General features: G+C 46.1%; 1 protein-coding gene across 1 annotated transcript in view; it reads right to left on the minus strand.

Annotated features, from left to right (window-relative positions):
- Positions 1-20,594, minus strand: part of OPRL1 (opioid related nociceptin receptor 1) — a 155,233-nt gene extending 134,639 nt beyond the window's left edge. The window contains exon 1 of the mRNA XM_077252956.1: positions 20,204-20,594. The gene's annotated coding sequence lies outside the window, so the exon portion shown is untranslated. The remainder of the gene's footprint in view (positions 1-20,203) is intronic.
- Between the last annotated feature and the right edge of the window lie 2,460 nt (positions 20,595-23,054).

Raw genomic sequence — 23,054 nt, forward strand, 5'->3', positions numbered from 1 at the left:
CTGTCTAGGATTCAGGCGCCTGGCAGACTCAAGGTAAATTAAATTTTTGTGGTCAGTCAATACCACCACCTGATGTCTGGCCCCCTCAAGCCAGTGACGCCACTCCTCAAAAGCCCACTTCATGGCCAAAAGCTCCCGATTCCCAATATCATAATTCCGCTCGGCGGGCGAAAATTTACGGGAAAAAAAAAAGCACAAGGTCTCATCACGGAGCAGTCGGAACTTCTCTGCGACAACACCGCCCCAGCTCCGATTTCAGAAGCGTCGACCTCAACCTGAAAAGGAAGAGCAACATCAGGCTGACGCAACACTGGGGCGGAAGAAAAGCGGCGCTTGAGCTCCCGAAAGGCCTCCACAGCATCAGGGGACCAATCAGCAACATCAGCACCCTTCTTAGTCAAATCAGTCAATGGTTTTACAACATCAGAAAAACCAGCAATAAATCGACGATAAAAGTTAGCAAAGCCCAAAAATTTCTGAAGACTCTTAAGAGAAGAGGGTTGCGTCCAATCACCAATAGCCTGAACCTTGACAGGATCCATCTCGATGGAAGAGGGGGAAAAAATGTATCCCAAGAAAGAAATCTTTTGAACCCCAAAAACACACTTAGAACCCTTCACACACAAGGAATTAGACCGCAAAACCTGAAAAACCCTCCTGACCTGCTGGACATGAGAGTCCCAGTCATCCGAAAAAATCAGAATATCATCCAGATAAACAATCATAAATTTATCCAAATAATCGCGGAAAATGTCATGCATAAAGGACTGGAAGACTGAAGGGGCATTTGAAAGACCAAAAGGCATCACCAAATACTCAAAATGGCCCTCGGGCGTATTAAATGCGGTTTTCCACTCATCCCCCTGCTTGATTCGCACCAAATTATACGCCCCACGGAGATCAATCTTAGAGAACCACTTGGCCCCCTTTATACGAGCAAACAAATCAGTAAGCAGTGGTAACGGATATTGATATTTAACCGTGATTTTATTCAAAAGTCGATAATCAATACATGGCCTCAAAGAGCCGTCTTTCTTAGACACAAAGAAAAAACCGGCTCCTAAGGGAGATGACGAAGGACGAATATGTCCCTTTTCCAAGGACTCCTTTATATATTCTCGCATAGCCGCGTGTTCAGGCACAGACAGATTAAATAAACGACCCTTAGGGTATTTACTACCCGGAATCAAGTCTATGGCACAATCGCACTCCCGGTGCGGAGGTAGTGAACCAACCTTGGGTTCTTCAAAAACGTCACGAAAGTCAGACAAGAATTCAGGAATCTCAGAGGGAATAGATGATGAAATGGAAACCAAAGGTACGTCCCCATGAGTTCCTTTACATCCCCAGCTTAACACAGACATAGCTCTCCAGTCGAGGACTGGGTTATGAGATTGCAGCCATGGCAATCCCAGCACCAAAACATCATGTAGATTATACAGCACCAGAAAGCGAATAACCTCCTGGTGATCCGGATTAACACGCATAGTCACTTGTGTCCAGTATTGTGGTTTATTACTAGCACAATGGGGTGGAGTCAATCCCTTTCAGAGGTATCAGAGCCTCCAGTGGCTCCAAATCATACCCACAGCGTTTGGCAAAGGACCAATCCATAAGACTCAAAGCAGCGCCAGAGTCGACATAGGCGTCCGCGGTAATAGATGACAAAGAACAAATCAGGGTCACAGATAGAATAAACTTAGACTGTAAAGTGCTAATTGAAACAGACTTGTCAGGCTTCTTAGTACGCTTAAAGCATGCTGATATAACATGAGTTGAATCACCACAATAGAAGCACAACCCATTTTTTCGTCTAAAATTCTGCCGCTCGCTTCTGGACAGAATTCTATCACATTGCATATTTTCTGGCGTTTTCTCAGTAGACACCGCCAAATGGTGCACAGGTTTGCGCTCCCGCAGACGCCTATCGATCTGAATAGCCATCGTCATGGACTCATTCAGACTCGCAGGCACAGGGAACCCCACCATAACATCCTTAATGGCATCAGAGAGACCTTCTCTGAAAATCGCCGCCAGGGCGCACTCATTCCACTGAGTAAGCACAGACCATTTGCGGAATTTTTGGCAGTATATTTCAGCTTCATCTTGCCCCTGAGACAAGGACATCAAGGCCTTTTCCGCCTGAAGCTCTAAATGAGGTTCCTCATAAAGCAACCCCAAGGCCAGAAAAAACGCATCCACATTGAGCAACGCAGGATCCCCTGGTGCCAATGCAAAAGCCCAGTCTTGAGGGTCGCCCCGGAGCAAGGAAATTACAATCCTGACCTGCTGTGCAGGGTCTCCGGCAGAGCGAGACTTCAGGGACAAAAACAATTTGCAATTATTTTTAAAATTTTGAAAGTGAGATCTATTCCCCGAGAAGAATTCAGGCAAAGGAATTCTAGGCTCAGACATAGGTGCATGAACAACAAAATCTTGCAAATTTTGTACCTTTGTGGCGAGATTATTCAAACCTGTAGCTACACTCTGAAGATCCATTTGAAACAGGTGAACACAGAGCCATTCAAGGATTAGAAGGAGAGAAAGAGAGGAAGGCTGCAGTATAGGCAGACTAGCAAGTGATTCAATTAAGAGCACACTCAGAACTAGAGGAAAAAAAAAAAAAAAAAAAAAAAATTGTAGCAGACTTCTTTTTTCTCTCCTTTCTCAGCCAGTAATTTAACCCTTTTTTGGTCCGGTCAAACTGTCATGATTCTCAATGGCGAGAGAACATAGCCCAGCATATATGAGAACTAGCTCTTGGAAGATGGAAACTATACTGACCATGAACTAAACCTGCCGCACAACTAGAAGTGGCCGGGTAGCATGCCTACGTTTTTTAACCCTAGATGCCCAGCGCCAGCCGGAGAACTACCTAATCCTAGCAGAGGAAAAGACAGTCCTGGCTCACCTCTAGAGAAATTTTCCCAAAAGGCAGACAGAGGCCCCCACATATATTGGCGGTGATTTTAGATGAAATGACAAACGTAGTATGAAAATAGGTTTAGCAAAATCGAGGTCCGCTTTCTAGATAGCAGGAAGACAGAAAGGACACTTTCATGGTCAGCAGAAAACCCTATCAAAACACCATCCAGAAATTCCTTTAAGACTCTAGCATTAACTCATAACACCAGAGTGGCAATTTCCGATCACAAGAGCTTTCCAGACACAGTAACGAAACAGCAGCTGTGAACAGGAACAAAATGCAAAAACACACAAGGACAAAAGTCCAACTTAGCTGGGAGTTGTCTAGTAGCAGGAACAAGCACAGAAGGCTTCTGATTACATTGTTGACCGGCAAGAAACTGACAGAGGAGCAAGGTTATATAGCGACTCCCACATCCTGATAGGAGCAGGTGAACAGAGGGGATGATGCACACAAGTTCAATTCCACAAGTGGCCACCGGGGGAGCCCAGAATCCAATTTCACAACAGGCCCCCGGTATGTTCAATATTCACCTGATCCTCGTTCCAGCCGCCGCTCCATCTTCAGCACTGACGTTCAGGCAGAGGGCGCGCACTAACTACGTCACCGCGCCCTCTGACCTCAGCGTCACTTCTGAAGACGGAGCAGCGCTGGAACGAGGAGCAGGTGAATATCGTGCTGCACTCCCCTCCCCGTTATACTCACCTGCTCCTGGCGCGGTACAGTCCCTGCTTCCCCGGCGCCGGCAGCTTCTTCCTGTACTGAGCGGTCACAGTTATCGCTCATTACAGTAATTAATATGCGGCTCCACCCCTATGGGAGGTTGAGCTGCATATTCATTACTGTAATGAGCGGTACCATTTGACTGTTCAGTACAGGACGAGGAGTGTTATGACCCCAATGGCGAGGGTCTCAGAGATATCAGCAAGTCTGCAAAGTACAAAAATCCAGCTCATAGGGCAGTGGTAACTGGGTTGACCATATATCTACTCCTAACGCCAATCCTAGAAGTAGCCGGGGAACATGCCTACGTTGGTCGCTAGATGTCTCGCACCAGCCGGAGAGCTAACTACCCCTAGAAGAGGAAAACAAAGACCTCTCTTGCCTCCAGAGAAAAGACCCCAAAAGTAGGATACAAGCCCCCCACAAATATTAACGGTGAGGTAAGAGGAAATGACAAACACAGAGATGAACTAGGTTTAGCAAAGAGAGGCCCACTTACTAATAGCAGAATATAGTAAGATAACTTATATGGTCAACAAAAACCCTATCAAAAAATCCACGCTGGAGATTCAAGAACCCCCTAACGGCCCGGGGGGAGAATACCAGCCGCCCTAGAGCTTCCAGCAAGGTCAGGATACAGATTATATACAAGCTGGACAGAAAATGCAAACAAAAACGAATTGCAAAAAGCAAAAAAACAGACTTAGCTTAATCAAGCAGGAACCAGGATCAGTAGACAAGAGCACTACAGATTAGCTCAGATATCAACGTTGCCAGGCATTGAACTGAAGGTCCAGGGAGCTTATATAGCAACACCCCTGACCTAACGACCCAGGTGAGCATAAAAGGAATGACAGACATACCCAGAGTCAAATCCCTAGTAGCCACTAGAGGGAGCCAAAAAGTAAATTCACAACAGTACCCCCCCCCTTAGTGAGGGGTCACCGAACCCTCACCAAGACCACCAGGGCGATCAGGATGAGCGGCGTGAAAGGCACGAACTAAATCGGCCGCATGCACATCAGAGGCGACCACCCAGGAATTATCCTCCTGACCATAGCCCTTCCACTTGACCAGGTACTGAAGCCTCCGCCTGGAGTCACGAGAGTCTAAGATCTTCTCCACCACGTACTCCAACTCGCCCTCAACCAACACCGGAGCAGGAGGCTCAGCAGAAGGAACCACAGGCACAACGTACCGCCGCAACAAGGACCTATGAAATACGTTGTGAATGGCAAACGACACCGGAAGATCCAGGCGAAAAGATACAGGATTAAGGATCTCCAATATCTTGTAAGGACCAATAAATCGAGGCTTAAATTTGGGAGAGGAGACCTTCATAGGAACAAATCGAGAAGACAGCCATACCAAATCCCCAATGCGAAGTCGGGGACCCACACCGCGGCGGCGGTTGGCAAAACGCTGAGCCTTCTCCTGTGACAACTTCAAGTTGTCAACCACATGATTCCAGATCCGCTGCAACCTATCCACCACAGAATCCACCCCAGGACAGTCAGAAGGCTCCACATGTCCCGAGGAAAAACGAGGGTGGAAACCAGAGTTGCAGAAAAATGGCGAAACCAAGGTGGCAGAACTAGCCCGATTATTAAGGGCAAATTCAGCCAACGGCAAGAAGGTCACCCAATCATCCTGATCAGAAGAGACAAAACACCTCAAATACGTCTCCAGAGTCTGATTAGTTCGTTCCGTTTGACCGTTAGTCTGTGGATGAAAAGCGGACGAAAACGACAAATCTATGCCCATCCTACCACAAAAGTATCGCCAGAACCTGGAAACAAACTGGGATCCTCTGTCCGACACAATATTCTCAGGAATGCCGTGCAAACGAACCACGTTCTGGAAGAACACAGGAACCAGATCAGAAGAGGAAGGCAGTTTGGGCAAAGGAACCAGATGGACCATCTTGGAGAAACGATCACATATCACCCAGATGACAGACATGCCCTGAGACACCGGAAGATCCGAAATGAAATCCATAGAGATGTGTGTCCAAGGTCTCTTCGGGACAGGCAAGGGCAAGAGCAACCCGCTGGCACGAGAACAGCAAGGCTTAGCTCGAGCACAAGTACCACAGGACTGCACAAATGACCGCACATCTCTTGACAAGGAAGGCCACCAAAAGGACCTGGCCACCAGATCTCTAGTGCCAAAAATTCCCGGGTGTCCTGCCAACACAGAGGAATGAACCTCGGAAATGACTCTGCTGGTCCATTTAGCAGGCACAAACAATCTGTCAGGTGGACAAGAGTCAGGACTACCAGCCTGAAATCTCTGCAACACACGTCGCAGATCTGGAGAAATAGCTGACAGGATAACTCCTTCCTTAAGAATACCCACAGGTTCAGCGACTCCAGGAGCATCAGGCACAAAGCTCCTAGACAGAGCATCGGCCTTCACATTCTTAGAACCTGGTAAATATGAAACCACAAAGTCAAAACGGGAGAAAAACAATGACCAGCGGGCCTGTCTAGGATTCAGGCGTTTAGCAGACTCGAGGTACATCAGATTTTTGTGATCAGTCAAGACCACCACACGATGCTTAGCACCCTCGAGCCAATGACGCCACTCCTCAAATGCCCACTTCATGGCCAACAACTCCCGATTGCCCACATCATAATTTCGCTCAGCCGGCAAAAACTTCCTAGAGAAAAAGGCACAAGGTCTCATAGTAGCACAACCAGGGCTTCTCTGCGACAAAACGGCCCCTGCCCCAATCTCCGAAGCATCCACTTCAACCTGAAAGGGAAGTGAGACATCAGGCTGGCACAAAACAGGCGCTGAAGTAAACCGGCGCTTCAACTCCTGGAAAGCCTCCACGGCAGCAGGAGCCCAGTTAGCCACATCAGAGCCTTTCTTGGTCATATCCGTCAACGGTTTAACAACGCTAGAAAAATTAGCGATAAAACGACGGTAGAAGTTAGCAAAACCCAAGAACTTCTGAAGACTCTTAACTGACGAGGGTTGAGTCCAATCATGAATAGCTCGAACCTTGACTGGGTCCATCTCCACAGCAGAAGGGGAAAAAATGAACCCTAAAAAGGGAACCTTCTGTACACCAAAGAGACACTTTGAGCCTTTAACAAACAAAGAATTTTCACGCAAAATCTTGAAAACCATCCTGACCTGCTCCACATGCGAGTCCCAATCATCAGAAAAAACCAGAATATCATCCAGATAAATGATCAAAAATCTATCCAGATACTTCCGGAAAATGTCATGCATAAAGGACTGAAAAACTGAAGGTGCATTAGAGAGCCCAAATGGCATCACCAAGTACTCAAAATGACCTTCGGGCGTATTGAATGCGGTTTTCCATTCATCTCCTTGTTTAATGCGCACAAGGTTGTACGCACCGCGAAGGTCTATCTTGGTGAACCACTTGGCACCTTTAATCCGGGCAAACAAGTCTGACAACAACGGCAAAGGATACTGAAATTTGACAGTGATCTTATTTAAAAGCCGATAGTCAATACAAGGCCTCAAAGATCCGTCTTTTTTAGCCACAAAAAAGAATCCCGCACCAAGAGGGGAAGAAGAAGGACGGATATGCCCCTTCTCCAGAGACTCCTTGATATATGAACGCATCGCGGTATGTTCAGGTACCGACAGATTAAACAGTCTTCCCTTAGGAAACTTACTGCCTGGAATCAAATCTATTGCACAGTCACATTCCCTATGAGGAGGCAATGCACTTGACCTAGACTCGCTGAAGACATCCCGATAATCAGACAAATACGCCGGAACTTCCGAAGGCGTAGAAGTAGCAATAGACACGGGCAGGGAATCTCCATGAATTCCATGACAGCCCCAACTTGACACTGACATTGCCTTCCAGTCCAAGACTGGATTATGGGTCTGTAACCATGGCAACCCCAAAACAACCAAATCATGCATTTTATGCAGAACAAGAAAACGTATCACCTCCCGATGTTCAGGAGTCATGCACATGGTGACCTGTGTCCAAAACTGCGGTTTATTTTCTGCCAATGGCGTAGCGTCAATACCCCTAAGAGGGATAGGATTTTCTAATGGCTCAAGAACAAAACCGCAGCGCTTGGCAAATGACAGATCCATAAGACTCAGGGCAGCACCTGAATCTACAAACGCCATGACAGGATACGATGACAGTGAGCAAATCAAAGTTACAGATAGAATGAACTTAGGTTGCAAATTACCAATAGCGACAGGACTAACAACCTTAGTAAGGCGCTTAGAGCATGCTGAGATAACATGTGCAGAATCACCACAGTAGTAACACAAGCCATTCTGGCGTCTATGAATTTTCCGCTCATTTCTAGTCAGGATTCTATCACATTGCATTAAATCAGGTGCCTGTTCAGATAACACCATGAGGGAATTTGCGGTTTTGCGCTCCCGCAACCGCCGGTCAATTTGAATCGCCAGGGCCATGGAATCATTCAGACCTGTGGGAATGGGAAAACCCACCATCACATTCTTAATGGCTTCAGAAAGGCCATTTCTAAAATTTGCAGCCAATGCACACTCGTTCCACTGGGTCAGCACGGACCATTTCCGAAATTTTTGGCAATACACCTCAGCCTCGTCCTGGCCCTGAGACATAGCCAGCAAGGCTTTTTCTGCCTGAATCTCAAGATTGGGTTCCTCATAAAGCAAACCGAGCGCCAGAAAAAACGCATCAATATCAGCCAATGCCGGATCTCCTGGCGCCAGCGAGAAAGCCCAATCCTGAGGGTCGCCCCGTAAAAAAGAAATAACAATTTTCACTTGCTGAGCGGAGTCTCCAGAGGAACAGGGTCTCAGGGACAAAAACAATTTACAATTATTCCTGAAATTTCTAAACTTAAATCGGTCTCCGGAAAACAGTTCAGGAATCGGTATCTTAGGTTCTGACATAGGATTTCTGGTAACATAATCTTGTATGCCCTGCACACGAGCAGCAAGCTGGTCCACACTTGTAATCAAGGTCTGGACATTCATGTCTGCAGCAATCACAAGCCACTCAAAGGTAAAGGGGAAAAGAAAAAAAAAAAATGAGAGAGAGAAAAAAAAAACTCAGAGCTTTCTTTCTTATAATCCCACTTCTGCAATGCATTTAACATTAAATACTGGCCTGGCAAACTGTTATGACCCCAATGGCGAGGGTCTCAGAGATATCAGCAAGTCTGCAAAGTACAAAAATCCAGCTCATAGGGCAGTGGTAACTGGGTTGACCATATATCTACTCCTAACGCCAACCCTAGAAGTAGCCGGGGAACATGCCTACGTTGGTCGCTAGATGTCTCGTGCCAGCCGGAGAGCTAACTACCCCTAGAAGAGGAAAACAAAGACCTCTCTTGCCTCCAGAGAAAAGACCCCAAAAGTAGGATACAAGCCCCCCACAAATATTAACGGTGAGGTAAGAGGAAATGACAAACACAGAGATGAACTAGGTTTAGCAAAGAGAGGCCCACTTACTAATAGCAGAATATAGTAAGATAACTTATATGGTCAACAAAAACCCTATCAAAAAATCCACGCTGGAGATTCAAGAACCCCCGAACCGTCTAACGGCCCGGGGGGAGAATACCAGCCGCCCTAGAGCTTCCAGCAAGGTCAGGATACAGATTATATACAAGCTGGACAGAAAATGCAAACAAAAACGAATTGCAAAAAGCAAAAAAACAGACTTAGCTTAATCAAGCAGGAACCAGGATCAGTAGACAAGAGCACTACAGATTAGCTCAGATATCAACGTTGCCAGGCATTGAACTGAAGGTCCAGGGAGCTTATATAGCAACACCCCTGACCTAACGACCCAGGTGAGCATAAAAGGAATGACAGACATACCCAGAGTCAAATCCCTAGTCGCCACTAGAGGGAGCCAAAAAGTAAATTCACAACAGAGGAGCTTCCTTGTACCGCCGCATCATCAGGCGGCCCGCTGGCGCCTCCCTGTTGGCTGCACCCGGGGCACATGCCCCGGCTGCCCCCCCGGATACGCCACTGGATTGACTGATGAATGGGGCAGCAGGAGTGACGTCATGTCAGTGAGTGGCCTGGAGACATTTGGCCTCACTGCTGTGGCATTCATCATGCTTCATGGATCAGTGATCCAGGGAAGATGAAAAGACAGCCAGAAGCAGGAGAAGACATCATGGGGAACTGCTAGACTGCACTCCGTGACCCAAGGAGCTGCAACTGCGACAGGTAAGTATGTCAGTTTTTTTTGTTCTAGGGTAATAATACTCCTTTAAGGACAGCCAGAAGAGACACTGGGTGAGCTGCTGAAAAGGCAGCCACAGGAATCCCCTGCAATTGGGGTCCTGTATATTTTACCCCCAGGTATATTCAGCCCTAGTTGTTTTGATCCCTGCATGTTGACCCCAAAATTTGAGGGTGAAATATCTGGGGTCAAAATGTTAGGTGCGAAACATCAGATGGCGACACATCCAGGAACAAAATGCTGTAGGAGAAACATTTGGGGCGAAACATCCAGGGGTGAACTGCTGGGGGCAAACTGCTGGGGGCGAAACATTGATGACGGACGGGAATTCATGAACCACAAGGGTACAAACATCCGGGGGCGAACTGCTGGGGGCAAAACATTGATGATGGACAGGAATTCATGAACCACAAGGGTACAAACATCCGGGGGCGAACTGCTGGGGGCAAAACATTGATGATGGACAGGAATTCATGAACCACAAGGGTACAAACATCTGGGGGCGAACTGATGGGGTGAACTGCCGGGGGCGAAACATCCGGGGGCCAAATGCTGGGGACGAAATGTACCCAGGAGCGAACTGCTGGGGGCGAACTGCTGTGGGTGAACTGCTGAGGGCGAACTGCTGGGCGAAACATCCTAGAACCGATAGTTGTTGACCAAAAGCTATCTAGTATGTATTGGCGACCAAAATCTTTGCTCTGTCAGGATAAAGCCTAACTGCAGTAAGATTTCTGACTTAGTGTACCTCTAGAGGCGCATGCCAGATTCACAGAGTGGAGTGCACCTCTTCATGAATCAGGAGCATCTGACTCCAGCACTCCCCCATTATCAAGACCAGCATGAACAACACCAGTCTTGATTAAATGGGCCCAAAGTCTCAAGTTTATTGTATATTTTAAGTTTTGAGGCTTGTCTCTGCGCTGTTTTGCGTATTGTAGGCGAGATACTTTGTGGCATTCGCGCAGTAAAGGCTTTCTTCGGGCGACTCGACCATGCAGCCCATTTTTCTTCAATTGCCTCCTTATTGTGCATCCTGAAACAGCCACACCGCTAGTTTTCTGAGAGTCCTGTATTTCAGCTGATGTTATTTGTGGGTTTTTCTTTGTATCCTGAACAATTTGACTGGCAGTTGTGGATGACATTTTTGTTGGTCTACCTGACCGTGGTTTTGTTTTTCCAGAGCCCCTGATTTTCCATTTGTTAATTACAGTTTAAACACTGCTGACTGGCATTATCAATTCCTTGGATATCTTTTTGTATCCCTTTCCAGTTTTATGCAGTTCAACAACCTTTTCCCGTAGATCCGTTGACAATTATTTTGCTTTCCCCATGACTCACAATCCAGAAACGTCAGTGGTTGGATGAAAGATGCAAGAGCCTTTCTGGATCTCAGAAACTCACTCAGCTTTTATGCACGCACACTGATTATAAGAAAATAGGTCACAGGTGAGGATGTTACCTTTAGTAGCCATTCAAATCAATTTGTGTCAATTTCTGTGCATGTTAAAAGGCCAAAATCACCAGGGTATGTAAACTTTTGATCAGGGTCATATTTGGATGTTTTGGGTTGTCATTATGATTTAAAAAGAGAAAACACAGTAATTTGACAGTAAATGGCTTCACCTTACCAGTAACCATGAGTGGAGAAAAAGTTTTGGTGTTAGCATTCATATTCTCTGAAAAAGGCCAGGAAAGCAAAAATTCTGCCGGGGTATGTAAACTTTTGAGCACAACAGTATATAGATCCATTAATTCCGCAGCAATTTACAGACATTATCCTCATTGTCCCCACAATCGAGATTCATTATCACTATGTCTTTGGAATGTGGGAAGAAACCAGAGATTACCCAAGCATACACGGGGAGAACATACAAACTACTTGCAGATGTTGTCCTTGGTGGGATCTGAACCCAGGACCTCAGAAATGCTAACCATTAAGCCACTGTCCTGCCTTATTTAGCACAAGAAATGCACTATTAAGATCATTTTGAAGTAATTTGCACCAATGTTGCCAACTATTGACTAAATGCATCCTTCAACACTATTGCAAAATATCATCAAGAAGTACGGTCATTAGCTGTACAGTATATAATCAATAAGACTTTAAATTAGTAAGAATCCCAATCATCTTAGATTTCTAAAAATCTGTAGGAGGGCTACATTAGGAACTGCGTAAGTGCTGTTGAAGTTGGGCCCTGAGACTTGAAAGACCCAAAAGGCTCAGAGAGAGAGATATTGTACATTGTAGGTCTTAGTGCATATCATGTGTTGGAGCTTGGGAGTTTAAAAAAAAAACCTCTAGCTGCCATAATGTTGACCAAAGGATTGGATGTCAAATGATCTGTAACGATACAAACCAAAATATAGATCTTTCTATAACATGTATGCTTCCAGCGTTGGACTGGAGCACCTTGGGCCCACCAGAGAAAATCATTCTTGAGGCCCACTATGTAGCTACATAGAAATAAATTCAAGACCATCAATTGTGTGGTAAAACACACTAATATCAGGGTATAATATAAGGTAGTAAACGTCTTAATTATGTAGGGGGGTTGGGGTAGCCCCCTCGTAGAATATAAAATAGCCCCCTCATAGAATATAATGTAGCCTCCCTCATGGAATATAATGCAGCCCCCCTCATAGGGTATAATACAGCACCCCACAAAATACAATGCAACCCCCTCATAAGGTATAATGCAGCCCCCCATAGAATATAATGTAGCACCCTCATATGGCATAATGCAGCCCCCCTCATATAGTATAATGCAGCCCCTCTACAGAATATAATGTAGCCCCCTCAGAGTATAATGCAACCCCCTCATAAGGCAGCCCCCCATAGAATATACTGTAGCCCCCTCATAGGGCATAATGCAGCTCCCCTTATATAGTATGATGTAGCCCCTGAGAGAATAATGCAGCCCACCACATATAATATAATGCAGCCCCTCCACAGAATATAATGTAGCCCACTCAGAGTATAATGCAACCCCCCTCATAAGGCAGCCCCCCATAGAATATACTGTAGCCCCCTCATAGGGCATAATGTAGTTCCCCTCATATAGTATGATGTAGCCCCCTGAGAGAGACTAATGCAGCCTCCCACAGAATTATAATGTAGCCCCCTCATAGAGTATAATGCAGCCCCCTGAAAAGGTATAATCAGCCCCCCTCCATCACCATCATTGTTCTCCCCCTCCACCCCCATCATTGTACTCATCATCACCTCCATCATTGCCTTCTCACCCACCACCTCCATCATTGCCTCCTCCCCCACCATTGTCCTTTTCACCACTACCATCTTTGTCCTTTACACCACAACCATCATTGCTTTCTCCCCACCACCATCATCATTGTCCTTTCCACCACAACCATCATTGCCTTTCCCCCCACCACCCCATCATTGCCCATTCCATCACCTCCACCATTGCCTCCCCCACCATCATCAGTGCCTCCACCTCACTAACATCACTGCCTTCTCCCCCACCACCCCATCATTTCCCATTCCACCACTTCCATCATTGCCTCCCCACCACCATCATCATTGCCTCCACCACCATCATCATTGCCTCCACCACATCATCTTGCCTCTACCACCAACATCATTGCCTCCACATCATTGCCTCCCCGACCACCATCATCATTTCCTCCCCCCACCACCATCATTGCCTCCCCCACCACCATCATTGCCTTCTCCATCACCACTCCCATCACGCACATCATTGTCAATCTCCAATATCTCCAATACACACACAGACACAACATCACTATCACACAGACAGCACCGCACCACTCTCACACACACACACACACACACACACACACACACACACACAGCACCGCACCACATACACACACAGCCGCACACACACAGGTAGGCAGGAAGGCAGAAACACACACACAGCACCCACTCACCTCTCTGCACGTTCCCAGCAGCCAAAGCACATCCTAGCAGCTTCCTCTCTGAAATAGCCATGCTGAATGATGACGTCATCCAGCCGCGCTGAGTCAGACAGGAAGTGCCGGGCAGGTGGGCAGGAAGGAGGATGGCATCGGATCCCTGCAGCTCCACTCCAGTCCCAAGCTGCACGGATCGCAATCAGGGTTCGCTGCCCTTTAGGGGCCCACCTCCGGGGCCCCGATTCAGCAGCACCTGCGGGCAGTATTAGCCTCAGCATGTGGCTAACGCTGCCCGCTATTAAAGTGTAATAGTATTCACTCCTCTCCACGCCCATGGGAGCGTGGGGAAGCGTGAATATTAATTTCTCTTTAGCAGCGGGGACAGCTGCTGCTCTCTGGCACCAGGAGGGCCCCAAAGCAGCTAAGTGTGCCGCTATTAGCCACTGGCTGGGGGGCCCCTGGAGCAGTGGGGGCCCTAGGCAGCTGCAGACCAATATGCCACCAGGTGTCAGTGCCTGGGCCCACCGGAGAATCCTCCTTTTCTCTGGTTGGCCAGTCCATCCCTGTATGCTTCTAACACTTACCCACTGATCACAGAAAAAAAATAAAACATTTTTACAAACCTATAGATATGTGATAAGTAGCATGGTAGTTACTACAATCAGCTCATAACAATAGTCTGTATAGACAACCACAAGTGAAATGAAATCCTTAAAGTGACATGATGAGGTAGTTTTTTAAAAGAGCGAACAGCTCAAGAACCTCTTAAAGGGGATGTGTAGCTATTTAAACTAATGGCCTATCATTATGATAGGTTGTCAATGCCAGACGGTGCGACACCTGGTATGCACATCAATTAGCTGTTCCCGATGCCGATGGTCAGTTGCAAAGCTGCACTGCACATCTGCCTCTATTCGAATGAATAGTGTTGGATCTTGAGCTGACCTCTCTGGCAAAAAAAAGCGAGTCTGAAATGTTTCAAAATTTTTGCGCAACTGATAGTTGCACAAAAATTGTGCTTCTTTTTGGTATTTTTACACAGGTTTCTGCTAGGTGCTCCAACTTTTTAAGAAGTGAGCAAAGCTTAGCTGGGAGGGGCAAGGTCAAGCGTTGTAGGCAGATTTATCATAATATACAACACAAAATAGCTTAAATTAGGACAAAAAAATATATACTCCAATACTCTTTTTTCGCAGTGGCGCATGGCAGTTTAAAGTTATGCCAAAATCATTAAGAGGCACCCTGTTCACTGTTCATCAAGGGGCGAACATACCATTGGTACAATCTGTGCCGCCGCACCTTACCCAAGAGGTAACGGAGCTCAGATCCACCTCTATAGCAGGAGGAATTGTTCATTATGATGAGCAACTGGACTGCATTGGGCTCATCTACTGTTCTTGCAGAGCAACAAAGGGCCCTCTTCTTTCTGTGCCCGCTCCTGGTTCATCATCAATCTTAGGCTGGTTTCACACTTGCGTTTTTGTCTGCATGCGTTTTAAAAAAAAAACGCATGTGTGAAAAACGCATGTAAACGCGGTAAAACGCATGCGTTTTTTAGACGCATGCGTTTTTATAGAAAAACACAAGAAAACACAAGAAAACACAAAAAACAAGAAAACCCTAACCCTACCCCTACCCCTAACCCTAAACGTGACTGAAATACGTGGCACTGAAATACGTGCAACTGAAATACGTGGTACTTAAATACGTGGCACTCAAATACGTGGCATGTGGCACTTAAATACGTGGCATGTGGCACTTAAATATGTGCCACGTGGCACTTAAATACGTGGCACGTGGCACTTTAATACGTGGCACGTGGCACTTAAATATGTGGCACGTGGCACTTAAATACGTGGCACGTGGCACTTTAATACGTGGCACGTGGCACTTAAATATGTGCCACGTGGCACTTAAAGTGCCACGTGCCACATATTTAAGTGCCACGTGCCACGTATTAAAGTGCCACGTGCCACGTATTTCAGTGCCACGTATGCCACGTGCCACGTATTTAAGTGCCACGTGCCACATATTTAAGTGCCACGTGCCACGTATTAAAGTGCCACGTGCCACGTATTTAAGTGCCACGTGCCACATATTTAAGTGCCACGTGCCATGTATTAAAGTGCCACGTGCCACATATTTAAGTGCCACGTGCCACGTATTAAAGTGCCACGTGCCACGTATTTCAGTGCCACGTATGCCACGTGCCACGTATTTAAGTGCCACGTGCCACGTATTAAAGTGCCACATGCCACATATTTAAGTGCCACGTGCCACGTATTTAAGTGCCACGTGGCACATATTTAAGTGCCACGTGCCACGTATTAAATACGTGGCACGTGGCACGTGGCACTGAAATACGTGATACGTGGCACTTAAATACGTGGCAATATGACTGTCAGAAAATGTTCATTAAACGGTTAGGGGTGAGGTTAGGGGTAGAGTTAGGGTTAGGGTTTAGATCCCTTTATCACCTTGATGGTGGTGGGTGGCTTTTCAGTGTGTTTTCTGGTTTTTTTTCTATAAAAACGCATGCGTTTTTAGCGCAAACAAACGCATGTGCTTAAAAACGCATGCGTTTACATAGACAGCAATGCATTTTTTTGCCGCGAAAAAACGCATGCGTTTTTTCGCGGCAAAAAAACGCATGCGTTTTTTCGCGGCAAAAAAACGCGCAAGAAAATACTGCAGGTAGCATTTTTGAAAATGAACGCATGCAGACAAAAAACGCATGCGTTTGAAAACGCGACCAAACGCATGTGCAAAAAAACGTATGCGTTTTCAATGTTAAATATAGGAGAAAAAAACGCATGCGTTTTTTGTGCAAAAAACGCTGCAGACAAAAACGCAAGTGTGAAACCAGCCTTAATGAACTAGGTCCTACTCTGCTCTGAGGTCACCCCACAGAGGCACCCTTTGCTAGCGCATTTTGCACCACGGCACACACAGGAGAGATGTCCTGGCTCAGATTGGACCCATGTACCAAGGCACCTGCCAATAACATAGAAAGGTGAAAATTCCCTCAGGACAACTTAAATTGTCCTCCTGTCCTAAGAGATGGGTGCTGAGGAATGAGCCAGCACCAGAAGGGAAGGAGACGTTTTGATATTTGCTGTTTGTCCTGTTTTCACTATACTTATGCTATGTTCACAAGTTGCTTTTTTGCTGGTTTTTTCTGCAGGCAAAACCTGGTCAAAGCTGCCTCAAAAAAGCAGGTTTTGCTACGTTTTTTCGCTACTTTTTTTGCTGCACTTCTAATTCCTCTTATGCAAGATGATAAAGTTTAGTGGCCCCAAAAAATCATGATGCAACTTCATTAACATTTTTTGCACCAAAAATGCAGCAAAAATTGATACCTGCGTTTTTGCTGCGTTTCTGTACCTACCCATTGTTTCCTATGGGAAAAAAATGCTGCAAATACACAGAAAAAAGCAGAAAGAAGTGACATGCAGCACCTGAAGTGACACCTCTCACCCAGCTAAACCAGATCTCACACTTTGAGCTGATGAGGGGCAGTACCCCGAAACACAATTTCTGCAAATTGAGATTTTGGTTTTGGCTTTTATCCTAAGTCATGTGACAAGGCTCGTTAAAGGGTGGATATTGACTTTTAGGATTACTACTTCCTATAGGTGGCACTAGAGTTCTAGTCCTCTTCCTCTCTCAAGAGACAATTTGCAGTTTTCAAAACGCAGTAGTCAGGAAAATAATACCAATGCGTGTGCATGAGATTTCTGAAATCTCATAAGCTTTGCTGGTACTATGAAATGCAGCTTAAAATTGGCATTTAAAAAGCTGCAAAAATGCAAAGTGTGAACATAGCCTTACCCGTGTTTTACATCACCTTTCAATTCCCTTCATCACATTCCCACATTAATGCCATAAAAGATGGATTTCTTGATCCACTGTGCACAGGTTATTAGTGAAAGTTGTATTATCATAGATTAGTAACTTCTCTTATGACCATAAGATGCCACATTGGAACATACCACATCAAACATTTATGTAAAGAGGACCTGTTGTTACACACCTGTCCCAGGTTTGGGCCTTGCTTCCCTCACCTCGGTCTGTTGGCCTCAGTTGCCCCGCATGTGACATCATCTCCTTAGGCCTTTTAAGGCCCATTAGGACACATACCTGAGTTTTCAGATCGTTATCCCAGACTTTAGTTTGTTTCTTGCCTTCTGTTACTTGCTTCAATTCCTGCTGACCTCTCTTCATCCTTTCTGATGTTCTCGAAACTTCTGTGTGTCCATGTCCATGCTGCACCGACGCCCGGGGTCCATGTAACCACTGGACATGATGCTTAGCAGATCCAAGTCACAAGGTGAACCTTACACCTGTCACTTGGTCAAAAAAGGCCAATATTGGTCTTACTTTATTCCCATTGCTCCCGAGTGTTCCCTGGGGGTGTGGCTCACAGGATCCTCTGGGGCGTATCTCTAGGTTGCTTTGCATATTTATCCTGTGAGCCACGCCCCCCCTTGGTATAGACTATAAAAATTAGCTCTGAATAAAAAAGGCCCACTTCCTTAAACCATATAGTGGGTTATAAAAAAAAACCCAGATTACTCAGGGGAACTGTGGGAATAAAATAAGAACAAAAACCTGCAGCTCGTGATCTGGTAGTAGGTCCTCTTTAAAGGACCAGGAAGAAATGCAAAGTGCTTAAGTCAAGTAACAGATATGAGAGCATCTCTCTTAAAGCCCTCATCAATGTAATAGAATTTCTTAAGTTGCTGCAAAACTTCAGTAAAAGTCAAGCTTTGTGGTTCAGCATGCCATAAAGTGTGACACTGGCCCCCTAATTTTGATCTACTGACTTTTTTTCTTCAGGTGTGAGGATTGGATGACACTTTTAGGTGTGAGACTATGCTATAGTTCAAATAATCATAGAAAATATGTCCATAGGGACTCCGGGTTCTAGATTTACAATCTCAAAGAAAAGAGCTTATCTTCAGTATTAAACTATAGATGTAGGTCTGCCCTAGTGTAGCATGTACAAAGACCCTGCAGCCCCTCTATGGTCACAGCTGTCTCATTACATGACATGGGACATTTACAGAAGGGCCACAGAACCTAAAGTCTGGAGCTTCTCAGCACTGGAGATTTGTGATAGCACGTAGTGATCATGGGGGGCGAGAAGTTTTTGTCACTCCTCATCTGTCTGTCATCCAATTGAAGAACACTACAGGGAGCTATGACAGACGGCACAGTACACAGTAGACCATAGGTGTAGCGTTCCTGCTTGGTATACCTGCTGCTAAATTCTGTACATCCCCAAGTGTCATCAATGGGTATCCAAAGATGCAACTCTGGATAACACCTAGAGGCTGAAAAGAATTATATACTAAACCAACGCCAAGCTATATCTTGCAAGATAGCCAGGCAGAATAATACAGTGTAAGCCCTTGTGCCTAAGACGAGCAGTCTCTATAGGTATATACAGTAGATCAGTGCATGTGTACATATCTATTAACACAGAAAATGAATCAGATTAGTAACTTCCCCCTCTATCACTGATATGCAAGGTATCCATATCCCCAAATGTCACAATTCCCTTCATATCCCAAGGATGATGTCACTTATATGTTACAACATAGCAGACCCCCCCATCATAATGGTAATTGTGTATATGGGAGGGGGTCAGTCTTCTGCTACAGTGCGGTGTCAGAAAAAAACATCTCATAAGGTATCACTTAGTAGGAAGGGTCAGACAGACAGACGTCAGGTACACAGCACTGTGAATGGCCTTTGCAGGGTTGGAAACATTGCACACACTGCTGTCTGCAGCACATCCATACAGTCTGCAGCACATCCATACAGTCTGCAGCACAAAACCTGCTCTGAAGGTGCAGTATCATATATATGCCCCAACGTAGTGTGAACAGCTGCATAAAACTCTGCATAATGTGACACTTAACAGGTAGTATACAACCCAATGTGTCTGTATAGTAAGACAGCAAAATGCACATTGCACATATATAAGCAACCTGTAGCTTCTCTTTTTGTATGACTTGCTGGAACTTGTAGTCCCCCAACTACTACAAAGCTACAGGTTAGCAAATCCAGCATATGTACAGTAGCCAAAACAGAAAAAGCCATCACTGGGCATCCCCTAGAGGAGACAGAATGAGGGTAATGCAGAGGATGCCATATGGGGTCATTACCCCAGTGTAAGTGGGTAAGTTGATGGGGTGACACTTTGCTGGTCCCAGAAGTTAGGCTGTAGTTGGGGTCTCTCTGCTGCAGAGCATCTCACACTGCACCACACATCCCTGCACCAGTCCATAGCAACAGGACACTTGGTGCAGACTGCATGACAGCAGAGCATCCCACAGCAAGGCAGGCCTGTCAAGACAGGGGGCTGGAGGGGTACCCCAGGGTAACACAATCCCAGAGGGGATTCTGGAGGCCAGGGGCTGGAGGAGAAGGCTGGGACTTACCCTGTCTGGTTGCACCTTGATTTGCAGTGTGATGTCTGGAGTCTCCCTGCTTCTCAAGCTGATGATGATGATGATGATACCTCCTTCCCCAAAACAGAGACAGCTGCAAAGCCCTGACCAGGGAGGGAGAGGGGGGATAACCACATCGATGCTTCGGAGGGGAGCACAGGCACAGGAAAGGAGGGGGTGCTGGCTGCAGAGAGCAGGGCTGGAATTCTGCATTAACTCACTGTGCTGCTGATGCTACACAGACAATAGGAGAGGAGGAAGCTCCAAGGCTCAGACCTGGGCTGGAGGGGAGGAGAGGAGACGCTCATTACACAGACATAGACCTGTGCAGTGACTGATATTGTTGTGGGGGTCCACCCTGCACATGGAGATGTTGCTCTGTGGCAACTCAGGGGTTAATAGCGCTGCAGAAATGCCCTTGAGTGGGAAGGGGTTAAAAGGATTGGTTATAGTCACTTCCATCCATGGGTTTGATGGAAGCAGCCCCAAGCACCTCAGACTAGTACTACATGGTTAAGGTGATAAAGGGAGGCAAGGAGTTAATGTCAGGGGACTTAGAGAGACACTTTTGGTCCTGAAACCTAGGGGGGGGGCCATAAGATCCTGCTGGTCCATAAGAAAACCAATACTATTAGAAACTCAAGAAAGCTGAGGCTTATGTTGGCGATCCTTCAAAGTATGCCACTGGTGAATGCCAAAATACGGTGCAAGATTCATTGGAGGGGACCGAGGTGACAGAAAATAAAGGTGAAAGAAAAGTGACTTAGGCCACGTTCACACAATCAGTATTTGGTCAGTATTTTATCTCAGTATCTGTAAGCCAAAACCAGGAGAGGAACAATCAGAAAAAAAGTATAATAGAAACACGTCACCACTTCTGTATTTATCACCCACTCCTGGTTTTGGCTTACAAATGCTGAGGTAAAAAAATCACCAAATACTTAATGTGTGCACGTGGCCTTAAGGCTTTTTTTACCGCAATGCGTTTTTTTCGCGGAATAAAACGCATCATGTACACAAAAATTGCAGAATGCATTCTAAATGATAGGATGTATATGTATGCTGTTTTAATGCGTTTTTATAGCATTTTTATTGTGAAAAAACACAAAAAAACACGAAAAAACCTGAACGTGTGCACATACCCTAAAAGTTCGGGCCACAGGAAAATTAGGTTCACGATCCCCCCAATCACTGTATGCTGAAAACTTTTGCAATTGTGTCAGAATAACATGGCACTGACAGCTCGGACCGCTTTTTCTAATTTCAAGTAGGGTTCACCATTAGAGTTGAGCGACATTTACTTTTTTCGGATCGAGTCGGGTTTCGCGAAACCCGACTTTGTCAAAAGTCGGGTCGGGTGAAATCGGCCGATTATTGCGAAAAGTCGGGGGCCGACTGAAACACGAAACCCAATGCAAGTCAATGGGGAATCAAAGTCAGCAGTGAGTGGAGGACAGGAAAACACCTACAGTGCCCATTTTAATGCCAAAAACATCAATTCTTATTACTGAAGCTTGTCAATCTTAATTTACTTTATAATAATAGTTAGGCATTGAAAATGGGGGGTCATTTGGCTAAAGTTGTGGGGGGGTAGGGCTGGCTCAAGATTTTCGTGGGCCCAGGAAACGCGGAATACGTCACAGCGATGGAGCAGGGAGAGGTAAGTATTTCAACTTTGCAAGTGCTGTGATCCTGAGCAAGCAGTGGGGGCCCACTCGTTGGCATTGGCACTGGCACAGGGCCCCTCATAGTACGGCGGTGTGTTTGACAGCGGGTGGTGCCTCCCACCGACAGAGACACGTTTGCGTACTATGAGGGGCCCTGTGCCAGTGACGTCGCCAACGAGCATGCCCCCCCACCTGATGAAGGAACCTGCACTTTCATCTGCACCTTCCTCTTTGTCCCCGTGTAAGTTGGTATAGTATGCGGGAAGGGGAACCTGACTTTCAGCAGGGTCAGATTCTGGCTGTGTAGAGTGCAAGGGGAATGTAGTGGTCTGGGTCAATGTACCAGCAGACTCATCTAGCAGTGGCTGGGCAATGGGCAGGATGAGGAGGAAACACAGATATAGGCCCAAATAATAAAGTGGGCTAAATGCAGTTCAAATGTGGTAACATGTTATGATCTGGTGGCCTAGGAGCAGCATGGGGGACACTCTGGAGAAGGTGGTACCTGTACTGACCGCAGACCCTGAACTTAACACCACAACTAGAAGCAGCCGTGGGATGTACCTAACACTCCCTAGATACCCCGACACAGCCGGAGATCTAAATACCCCTAGAGATAAGAAAAGGGAAAACTATCTTGCCTCAGAGAAAACCCCAAAGGATAGACAGCCCCCCACAAATATTGACTGTGAGAGGAGAGGGAAATAACATAACATACGCAGACTGAAATCAGGATTTAGCAAAGGAGGCCGTACTAGCTAGATAGAAAGGAAAGAACAGAGTACTATGCGGTCAGTATTAAAATACTAGAAAATATCCACCACAGAAAAATACAAAAGCTCCACAACTAACTAAAGATATGGAGGGTATATCTGCATCTCCAGAGATACCAGCATGGCTGAACAAATCCTTGCACAGACCAAGCTGGACAAAACAAACATGAAAATGAACTGAACTATTAAGCCCACAATATGTGGACAGCAAAAGCAAAACCAGAACTTATCTTTGATGAAATGCACAGCAAGCAGGAGAGACCAGGAAAGGATGTGAATCCTCCAGGAACAATGGACAACTGGCACTGACAAAAGGGTGAAGCCAGACTAAATAGCCCAGTCCGAAGTGGACACACCTGATGACTGCTGTGAAAGACAGACAGCAGCGATACCACTTATAAT

The sequence above is a fragment of the Ranitomeya variabilis genome, chromosome 4 (genome assembly GCF_051348905.1).
Source record: "Ranitomeya variabilis isolate aRanVar5 chromosome 4, aRanVar5.hap1, whole genome shotgun sequence".
NCBI lineage: Eukaryota > Metazoa > Chordata > Amphibia > Anura > Dendrobatidae > Ranitomeya > Ranitomeya variabilis.